Consider the following 7,965-nt stretch of genomic DNA (forward strand, 5'->3'; position numbering starts at 1 on the left):
GCTAAGATGTTTAGGGTTTTTCGTCTTGCTAGAGGCAAGAAGAACAGAAGATAATCTACTGTATGACTTGTAAATCAGCTGCAACATCAACACTTATTAAGGGGTTCTTACAACCATAAAGGCATTTGGAGATGCTGGGGATTGAACCCAGGACCTCATACATGCGAAGCATGCGCTCTACCACTGAGCTACATCCCCAGCTTGCAATGCTCCAATGTGGCTAAGATGTTTAGGGTTTTTCGTCTTACTAGAGGCAAGAAGAACAGAAGAGAATCTACTGTATGACTTGTAAATCAGCTGCAACATCAAAACTTATTAAGGGGTTCTTACAATCATAAAGGCATTTGGAGATACTGGGGATTAAACCCAGGACCGCTCTACCACTAAGCTACATCCCCAGCAAAGCTCCTATGTGGCTAAGATGTTTAGGGTTTTTCGTCTTACTAGAGGCAAGAAGAACAGAAGAGAATCTACTGTATGACTTGTAAATCAGCTGCAACATCAAAACTTATTAAGGGGTTCTTACAATCATAAAGGCATTTGGAGATGCTGGGGATTGAACCCAGGACCTCATACACGCGCTTTACCACTGAGTTACATAACCAGCTTGACTACTGTATGACTTGTAAATCACCTGCAACATCAAAACTTATTAAGGGGTTCTTACAATCATAAAGGCATTTGGAGATGCTGGGGATTGAACCCAGGACCTCATACACGCGCTCTACCACTGAGCTACATCCCCAACTTGACTACTGCATGACTTGTAAATCACATGCAACATTTACATTTATAAAGGGGTTATAACAATTATAAAGGCATTTGGAGATGGTGGGGATTGAACCCAGGACCTTATACATGCAAATCATGTGCTCTACCACTGAGCTACATCGCCAGTTTGAAACGCTACAATGTGGCTAAGATGTTTAGGGTTTTTCGTCTTACTAGAGGCAAGAAGAACAGAAAATAATCTACTGTATGACTTGTAAATCAGCTTGCAACATCAAAACTTACTAAGGGGTTTTTACAATCATAAAGGCATTTGGAGATAATGGGGATTGAACCCAGGACCTCATACATGCAAAGCATGCGCTCTACCACTGAGCTACATCCCCAGCTTGACTACTGTATGACTTGTAAATCAGATCCAACATCTACACTTATTAAGGGGTTATTACAATTATAAAGGCATTTGGAGATGCTGGGGATTAAACCCAGGACCTCATACATGCAAAGCATGCGCTCTACCACTGAGCTACATCCCCAGCTTGACTACTGTATGACTTGTAAATCAGATGCAAAATCTACACTTATTAAGGGGTTATTACAATTATAAAGGCATTTGGAGATGCTGGGGATTGAACCCAGGACCTCATACATGCAAAGCATGCGCTCTACCACTGAGCTACATCCCCAGCTTGAAATGCTACAATGTGGCTAGGATGTTTAGGGTTTTTCGTCTTCCAAGAGGCAAGAAGAACAGAAAAGAATCTATTGTATGACTTGTAAATCAGACGCAACATCTACACTTATTAAGGGGTTCTTACAAACATAAAGGCATTTGGAGATGCTGGGGATTGAACCCAGGACCTCATACATGCAAAGCATGCGCTCTACCACTGAGCTACATCCCCAGCTTGAAATGCTCCAAAGTGGCTAAGATGTTTAGGGTTTTTCGTCTTGCTAGAGGCAAGAAGAACAGAAGAGAATCTACTGTATGACTTGTAAATCAGCTGCAACATCAACACTTATTAAGGGGTTCTTACAACCATAAAGGCATTTGGAGATGCTGGGGATTGAACCCAGGACCTCATACATGCGAAGCATGCGCTCTACCACTGAGCTACATCCCCAGCTTGCAATGCTCCAATGTGACTAAGATGTTTAGGGTTTTTCGTCTTACTAGAGGCAAGAAGAACAGAAGAGAATCTACTGTATGACTTGTAAATCAGCTGCAACATCAAAACTTATTAAGGGGTTCTTACAATCATAAAGGCATTTGGAGATACTGGGGATTAAACCCAGGACCGCTCTACCACTAAGCTACATCCCCAGCAAAGCTCCTATGTGGCTAAGATGTTTAGGGTTTTTCGTCTTACTAGAGGCAAGAAGAACAGAAGAGAATCTACTGTATGACTTGTAAATCAGCTGCAACATCAAAACTTATTAAGGGGTTCTTACAATCATAAAGGCATTTGGAGATGCTGGGGATTAAACCCAGGACCTCATACATGCAAAGCATGCGCTCTACAACTGAGCTACATCCCCAGCTTGACTACTGTATGACTTGTAAATCAGATGCAACATCTACACTTATTAAGGGGTTCTTACAAACATAAAGGCATTTGGAGATGCTGGGGATTGAACCCAGGACCTCATACATGCAAAGCATGCGCTCTACCACTGAGCTACATCCCCAGCTTGAAATGCTCCAAAGTGGCTAAGATGTTTAGGGTTTTTCGTCTTGCTAGAGGCAAGAAGAACAGAAGAGAATCTACTGTATGACTTGTAAATCAGCTGCAACATCAACACTTATTAAGGGGTTCTTACAACCATAAAGGCACTTGGAGATGCTGGGGATTGAACCCAGGACCTCATACATGCAAAGCATGCGCTCTACCACTGAGCTACATCCCCAGCTTGAAATGCTCCAATGTGGCTAAGATGTTTAGGGTTTTTCATCTTACTAGAGGCAAGAAGAACAGAAGAGAATCTACTGTATGACTTGTAAATCAGCTGCAACATCAAAACTGATTAAGGGGTTCTTACAATCATAAAGGCATTTGGAGATACTGGGGTTTGAACCCAGGACCTCATACATGCAAAGCATGCGCTCTACCACTGAGCTACATCCCCAGCTTGACTACTGTATGACTTGTAAATCAGATGCAAAATCTACACTTATTAAGGGGTTATTACAATTATAAAGGCATTTGGAGATGCTGGGGATTGAACCCAGGACCTCATACATGCAAAGCATGCGCTCTACCACTGAGCTACATCCCCAGCTTGAAATGCTCCAAAGTGGCTAAGATGTTTAGGGTTTTTCGTCTTGCTAGAGGCAAGAAGAACAGAAGAGAATCTACTGTATGACTTGTAAATCAGCTGCAACATCAACACTTATTAAGGGGTTCTTACAACCATAAAGGCATTTGGAGATGCTGGGGATTGAACCCAGGACCTCATACATGCGAAGCATGCGCTCTACCACTGAGCTACATCCCCAGCTTGCAATGCTCCAATGTGGCTAAGATGTTTAGGGTTTTTCGTCTTACTAGAGGCAAGAAGAACAGAAGAGAATCTACTGTATGACTTGTAAATCAGCTGCAACATCAAAACTTATTAAGGGGTTCTTACAATCATAAAGGCATTTGGAGATACTGGGGATTAAACCCAGGACCGCTCTACCACTAAGCTACATCCCCAGCAAAGCTCCTATGTGGCTAAGATGTTTAGGGTTTTTCGTCTTACTAGAGGCAAGAAGAACAGAAGAGAATCTACTGTATGACTTGTAAATCAGCTGCAACATCAAAACTTATTAAGGGGTTCTTACAATCATAAAGGCATTTGGAGATGCTGGGGATTGAACCCAGGACCTCATACACGCGCTTTACCACTGAGTTACATAACCAGCTTGACTACTGTATGACTTGTAAATCACCTGCAACATCAAAACTTATTAAGGGGTTCTTACAATCATAAAGGCATTTGGAGATGCTGGGGATTGAACCCAGGACCTCATACACGCGCTCTACCACTGAGCTACATCCCCAACTTGACTACTGCATGACTTGTAAATCACATGCAACATTTACACTTATAAAGGGGTTATAACAATTATAAAGGCATTTGGAGATGGTGGGGATTGAACCCAGGACCTTATACATGCAAATCATGTGCTCTACCACTGAGCTACATCGCCAGTTTGAAACGCTACAATGTGGCTAAGATGTTTAGGGTTTTTCGTCTTACTAGAGGCAAGAAGAACAGAAAATAATCTACTGTATGACTTGTAAATCAGCTTGCAACATCAAAACTTACTAAGGGGTTTTTACAATCATAAAGGCATTTGGAGATAATGGGGATTGAACCCAGGACCTCATACATGCAAAGCATGCGCTCTACCACTGAGCTACATCCCCAGCTTGACTACTGTATGACTTGTAAATCAGATCCAACATCTACACTTATTAAGGGGTTATTACAATTATAAAGGCATTTGGAGATGCTGGGGATTAAACCCAGGACCTCATACATGCAAAGCATGCGCTCTACCACTGAGCTACATCCCCAGCTTGACTACTGTATGACTTGTAAATCAGATCCAACATCTACACTTATTAAGGGGTTCTTACAAACAAAAAGGCATTTGGAGATGCTGGGGATTGAACCCAGGACCTCATACATGCAAAGCATGCGCTCTACCACTGAGCTACATCCCCAGCTTGAAATGCTCCAAAGTGGCTAAGATGTTTAGGGTTTTTCGTCTTGCTAGAGGCAAGAAGAACAGAAGAGAATCTACTGTATGACTTGTAAATCAGCTGCAACATCAACACTTATTAAGGGGTTCTTACAACCATAAAGGCATTTGGAGATGCTGGGGATTGAACCCAGGACCTCATACATGCGAAGCATGCGCTCTACCACTGAGCTACATCCCCAGCTTGCAATGCTCCAATGTGACTAAGATGTTTAGGGTTTTTCGTCTTACTAGAGGCAAGAAGAACAGAAGAGAATCTACTGTATGACTTGTAAATCAGCTGCAACATCAAAACTTATTAAGGGGTTCTTACAATCATAAAGGCATTTGGAGATACTGGGGATTAAACCCAGGACCGCTCTACCACTAAGCTACATCCCCAGCAAAGCTCCTATGTGGCTAAGATGTTTAGGGTTTTTCGTCTTACTAGAGGCAAGAAGAACAGAAGAGAATCTACTGTATGACTTGTAAATCAGCTGCAACATCAAAACTTATTAAGGGGTTCTTACAATCATAAAGGCATTTGGAGATGCTGGGGATTAAACCCAGGACCTCATACATGCAAAGCATGCGCTCTACAACTGAGCTACACCCCCAGCTTGACTACTGTATGACTTGTAAATCAGATGCAACATCTACACTTATTAAGGGGTTCTTACAAACATAAAGGCATTTGGAGATGCTGGGGATTGAACCCAGGACCTCATACATGCAAAGCATGCGCTCTACCACTGAGGTACATCCCCAGCTTGAAATGCTCCAAAGTGGCTAAGATGTTTAGGGTTTTTCGTCTTGCTAGAGGCAAGAAGAACAGAAGAGAATCTACTGTATGACTTGTAAATCAGCTGCAACATCAACACTTATTAAGGGGTTCTTACAACCATAAAGGCACTTGGAGATGCTGGGGATTGAACCCAGGACCTCATACATGCAAAGCATGCGCTCTACCACTGAGCTACATCCCCAGCTTGAAATGCTCCAATGTGGCTAAGATGTTTAGGGTTTTTCATCTTACTAGAGGCAAGAAGAACAGAAGAGAATCTACTGTATGACTTGTAAATCAGCTGCAACATCAAAACTGATTAAGGGGTTCTTACAATCATAAAGGCATTTGGAGATACTGGGGTTTGAACCCAGGACCTCATACATGCAAAGCATGCGCTCTACCACTGAGCTACATCCCCAGCTTGACTACTGTATGACTTGTAAATCAGATGCAAAATCTACACTTATTAAGGGGTTATTACAATTATAAAGGCATTTGGAGATGCTGGGGATTGAACCCAGGACCTCATACATGCAAAGCATGCGCTCTACCACTGAGCTACATCCCCAGCTTGAAATGCTCCAAAGTGGCTAAGATGTTTAGGGTTTTTCGTCTTGCTAGAGGCAAGAAGAACAGAAGAGAATCTACTGTATGACTTGTAAATCAGCTGCAACATCAACACTTATTAAGGGGTTCTTACAACCATAAAGGCATTTGGAGATGCTGGGGATTGAACCCAGGACCTCATACATGCGAAGCATGCGCTCTACCACTGAGCTACATCCCCAGCTTGCAATGCTCCAATGTGGCTAAGATGTTTAGGGTTTTTCGTCTTACTAGAGGCAAGAAGAACAGAAGAGAATCTACTGTATGACTTGTAAATCAGCTGCAACATCAAAACTTATTAAGGGGTTCTTACAATCATAAAGGCATTTGGAGATACTGGGGATTAAACCCAGGACCGCTCTACCACTAAGCTACATCCCCAGCAAAGCTCCTATGTGGCTAAGATGTTTAGGGTTTTTCGTCTTACTAGAGGCAAGAAGAACAGAAGAGAATCTACTGTATGACTTGTAAATCAGCTGCAACATCAAAACTTATTAAGGGGTTCTTACAATCATAAAGGCATTTGGAGATGCTGGGGATTGAACCCAGGACCTCATACACGCGCTTTACCACTGAGTTACATAACCAGCTTGACTACTGTATGACTTGTAAATCACCTGCAACATCAAAACTTATTAAGGGGTTCTTACAATCATAAAGGCATTTGGAGATGCTGGGGATTGAACCCAGGACCTCATACACGCGCTCTACCACTGAGCTACATCCCCAACTTGACTACTGCATGACTTGTAAATCACATGCAACATTTACATTTATAAAGGGGTTATAACAATTATAAAGGCATTTGGAGATGGTGGGGATTGAACCCAGGACCTTATACATGCAAATCATGTGCTCTACCACTGAGCTACATCGCCAGTTTGAAACGCTACAATGTGGCTAAGATGTTTAGGGTTTTTCGTCTTACTAGAGGCAAGAAGAACAGAAAATAATCTACTGTATGACTTGTAAATCAGCTTGCAACATCAAAACTTACTAAGGGGTTTTTACAATCATAAAGGCATTTGGAGATACTGGGGATTGAACCCAGGACCTCATACATGCAAAGCATGCGCTCTACCACTGAGCTACATCCCCAGCTTGACTATTGTATGACTTGTAAATCAGATCCAACATCTACACTTATTAAGGGGTTATTACAATTATAAAGGCATTTGGAGATGCTGGGGATTGAACCCAGGACCTCATACATGCAAAGCATGCGCTCTACCACTGAGCTACATCCCCAGCTTGAAATGCTCCAAAGTGGCTAAGATGTTTAGGGTTTTTCGTCTTCCAAGAGGCAAGAAGAACAGAAAATAATCTACTGTATGACTTGTAAATCAGCTGCAACATCAACACTTATTAAGGGGTTCTTACAACCATAAAGGCATTTGGAGATGCTGGGGATTGAACCCAGGACCTCATACATGCGAAGCATGCGCTCTACCACTGAGCTACATCCCCAGCTTGCAATGCTCCAATGTGGCTAAGATGTTTAGGGTTTTTCGTCTTACTAGAGGCAAGAAGAACAGAAGAGAATCTACTGTATGACTTGTAAATCAGCTGCAACATCAAAACTTATTAAGGGGTTCTTACAATCATAAAGGCATTTGGAGATACTGGGGATTAAACCCAGGACCGCTCTACCACTAAGCTACATCCCCAGCAAAGCTCCTATGTGGCTAAGATGTTTAGGGTTTTTCGTCTTACTAGAGGCAAGAAGAACAGAAGAGAATCTACTGTATGACTTGTAAATCAGCTGCAACATCAAAACTTATTAAGGGGTTCTTACAATCATAAAGGCATTTGGAGATGCTGGGGATTGAACCCAGGACCTCATACACGCGCTTTACCACTGAGTTACATAACCAGCTTGACTACTGTATGACTTGTAAATCACCTGCAACATCAAAACTTATTAAGGGGTTCTTACAATCATAAAGGCATTTGGAGATGCTGGGGATTGAACCCAGGACCTCATACACGCGCTCTACCACTGAGCTACATCCCCAACTTGACTACTGCATGACTTGTAAATCACATGCAACATTTACATTTATAAAGGGGTTATAACAATTATAAAGGCATTTGGAGATGGTGGGGATTGAAC

General features: G+C 42.2%; 23 non-coding genes across 23 annotated transcripts; all 23 read right to left on the reverse strand.

Moving 5' to 3' along the window:
* Window positions 1–126: 126 nt before the first annotated feature.
* trnaa-cgc (transfer RNA alanine (anticodon CGC)) lies at window positions 127–198 on the reverse strand. Its single transcript has one exon. It is a non-coding gene; the product is annotated as a tRNA-Ala (tRNA).
* An 845-nt stretch (window positions 199–1,043) lies between these two features.
* On the reverse strand, window positions 1,044–1,115 carry trnaa-ugc (transfer RNA alanine (anticodon UGC)). The gene has a single exon. It is a non-coding gene; the product is annotated as a tRNA-Ala (tRNA).
* Window positions 1,116–1,193: 78 nt separating this feature from the next.
* Window positions 1,194–1,265, reverse strand: trnaa-ugc (transfer RNA alanine (anticodon UGC)). Its single transcript has one exon. It is a non-coding gene; the product is annotated as a tRNA-Ala (tRNA).
* A 78-nt stretch (window positions 1,266–1,343) lies between these two features.
* trnaa-ugc (transfer RNA alanine (anticodon UGC)) lies at window positions 1,344–1,415 on the reverse strand. Its single transcript has one exon. It is a non-coding gene; the product is annotated as a tRNA-Ala (tRNA).
* Window positions 1,416–1,562: 147 nt separating this feature from the next.
* On the reverse strand, window positions 1,563–1,634 carry trnaa-ugc (transfer RNA alanine (anticodon UGC)). Its single transcript has one exon. It is a non-coding gene; the product is annotated as a tRNA-Ala (tRNA).
* A 147-nt stretch (window positions 1,635–1,781) lies between these two features.
* trnaa-cgc (transfer RNA alanine (anticodon CGC)) lies at window positions 1,782–1,853 on the reverse strand. The gene has a single exon. It is a non-coding gene; the product is annotated as a tRNA-Ala (tRNA).
* A 493-nt stretch (window positions 1,854–2,346) lies between these two features.
* Window positions 2,347–2,418, reverse strand: trnaa-ugc (transfer RNA alanine (anticodon UGC)). Its single transcript has one exon. It is a non-coding gene; the product is annotated as a tRNA-Ala (tRNA).
* A 147-nt stretch (window positions 2,419–2,565) lies between these two features.
* Window positions 2,566–2,637, reverse strand: trnaa-ugc (transfer RNA alanine (anticodon UGC)). The gene has a single exon. It is a non-coding gene; the product is annotated as a tRNA-Ala (tRNA).
* A 147-nt stretch (window positions 2,638–2,784) lies between these two features.
* On the reverse strand, window positions 2,785–2,856 carry trnaa-ugc (transfer RNA alanine (anticodon UGC)). Its single transcript has one exon. It is a non-coding gene; the product is annotated as a tRNA-Ala (tRNA).
* A 78-nt stretch (window positions 2,857–2,934) lies between these two features.
* Window positions 2,935–3,006, reverse strand: trnaa-ugc (transfer RNA alanine (anticodon UGC)). Its single transcript has one exon. It is a non-coding gene; the product is annotated as a tRNA-Ala (tRNA).
* A 147-nt stretch (window positions 3,007–3,153) lies between these two features.
* trnaa-cgc (transfer RNA alanine (anticodon CGC)) lies at window positions 3,154–3,225 on the reverse strand. The gene has a single exon. It is a non-coding gene; the product is annotated as a tRNA-Ala (tRNA).
* Window positions 3,226–4,070: 845 nt separating this feature from the next.
* trnaa-ugc (transfer RNA alanine (anticodon UGC)) lies at window positions 4,071–4,142 on the reverse strand. The gene has a single exon. It is a non-coding gene; the product is annotated as a tRNA-Ala (tRNA).
* A 78-nt stretch (window positions 4,143–4,220) lies between these two features.
* trnaa-ugc (transfer RNA alanine (anticodon UGC)) lies at window positions 4,221–4,292 on the reverse strand. The gene has a single exon. It is a non-coding gene; the product is annotated as a tRNA-Ala (tRNA).
* A 78-nt stretch (window positions 4,293–4,370) lies between these two features.
* On the reverse strand, window positions 4,371–4,442 carry trnaa-ugc (transfer RNA alanine (anticodon UGC)). The gene has a single exon. It is a non-coding gene; the product is annotated as a tRNA-Ala (tRNA).
* A 147-nt stretch (window positions 4,443–4,589) lies between these two features.
* trnaa-cgc (transfer RNA alanine (anticodon CGC)) lies at window positions 4,590–4,661 on the reverse strand. The gene has a single exon. It is a non-coding gene; the product is annotated as a tRNA-Ala (tRNA).
* A 493-nt stretch (window positions 4,662–5,154) lies between these two features.
* Window positions 5,155–5,226, reverse strand: trnaa-ugc (transfer RNA alanine (anticodon UGC)). The gene has a single exon. It is a non-coding gene; the product is annotated as a tRNA-Ala (tRNA).
* Window positions 5,227–5,373: 147 nt separating this feature from the next.
* Window positions 5,374–5,445, reverse strand: trnaa-ugc (transfer RNA alanine (anticodon UGC)). Its single transcript has one exon. It is a non-coding gene; the product is annotated as a tRNA-Ala (tRNA).
* Window positions 5,446–5,592: 147 nt separating this feature from the next.
* On the reverse strand, window positions 5,593–5,664 carry trnaa-ugc (transfer RNA alanine (anticodon UGC)). The gene has a single exon. It is a non-coding gene; the product is annotated as a tRNA-Ala (tRNA).
* Window positions 5,665–5,742: 78 nt separating this feature from the next.
* On the reverse strand, window positions 5,743–5,814 carry trnaa-ugc (transfer RNA alanine (anticodon UGC)). The gene has a single exon. It is a non-coding gene; the product is annotated as a tRNA-Ala (tRNA).
* A 147-nt stretch (window positions 5,815–5,961) lies between these two features.
* On the reverse strand, window positions 5,962–6,033 carry trnaa-cgc (transfer RNA alanine (anticodon CGC)). The gene has a single exon. It is a non-coding gene; the product is annotated as a tRNA-Ala (tRNA).
* An 845-nt stretch (window positions 6,034–6,878) lies between these two features.
* Window positions 6,879–6,950, reverse strand: trnaa-ugc (transfer RNA alanine (anticodon UGC)). The gene has a single exon. It is a non-coding gene; the product is annotated as a tRNA-Ala (tRNA).
* Window positions 6,951–7,028: 78 nt separating this feature from the next.
* Window positions 7,029–7,100, reverse strand: trnaa-ugc (transfer RNA alanine (anticodon UGC)). The gene has a single exon. It is a non-coding gene; the product is annotated as a tRNA-Ala (tRNA).
* Window positions 7,101–7,247: 147 nt separating this feature from the next.
* trnaa-cgc (transfer RNA alanine (anticodon CGC)) lies at window positions 7,248–7,319 on the reverse strand. Its single transcript has one exon. It is a non-coding gene; the product is annotated as a tRNA-Ala (tRNA).
* Between the last annotated feature and the right edge of the window lie 646 nt (window positions 7,320–7,965).

Source organism: Paramisgurnus dabryanus, chromosome 6, assembly GCF_030506205.2.
Source record: "Paramisgurnus dabryanus chromosome 6, PD_genome_1.1, whole genome shotgun sequence".
Lineage (NCBI taxonomy): Eukaryota > Metazoa > Chordata > Actinopteri > Cypriniformes > Cobitidae > Paramisgurnus > Paramisgurnus dabryanus.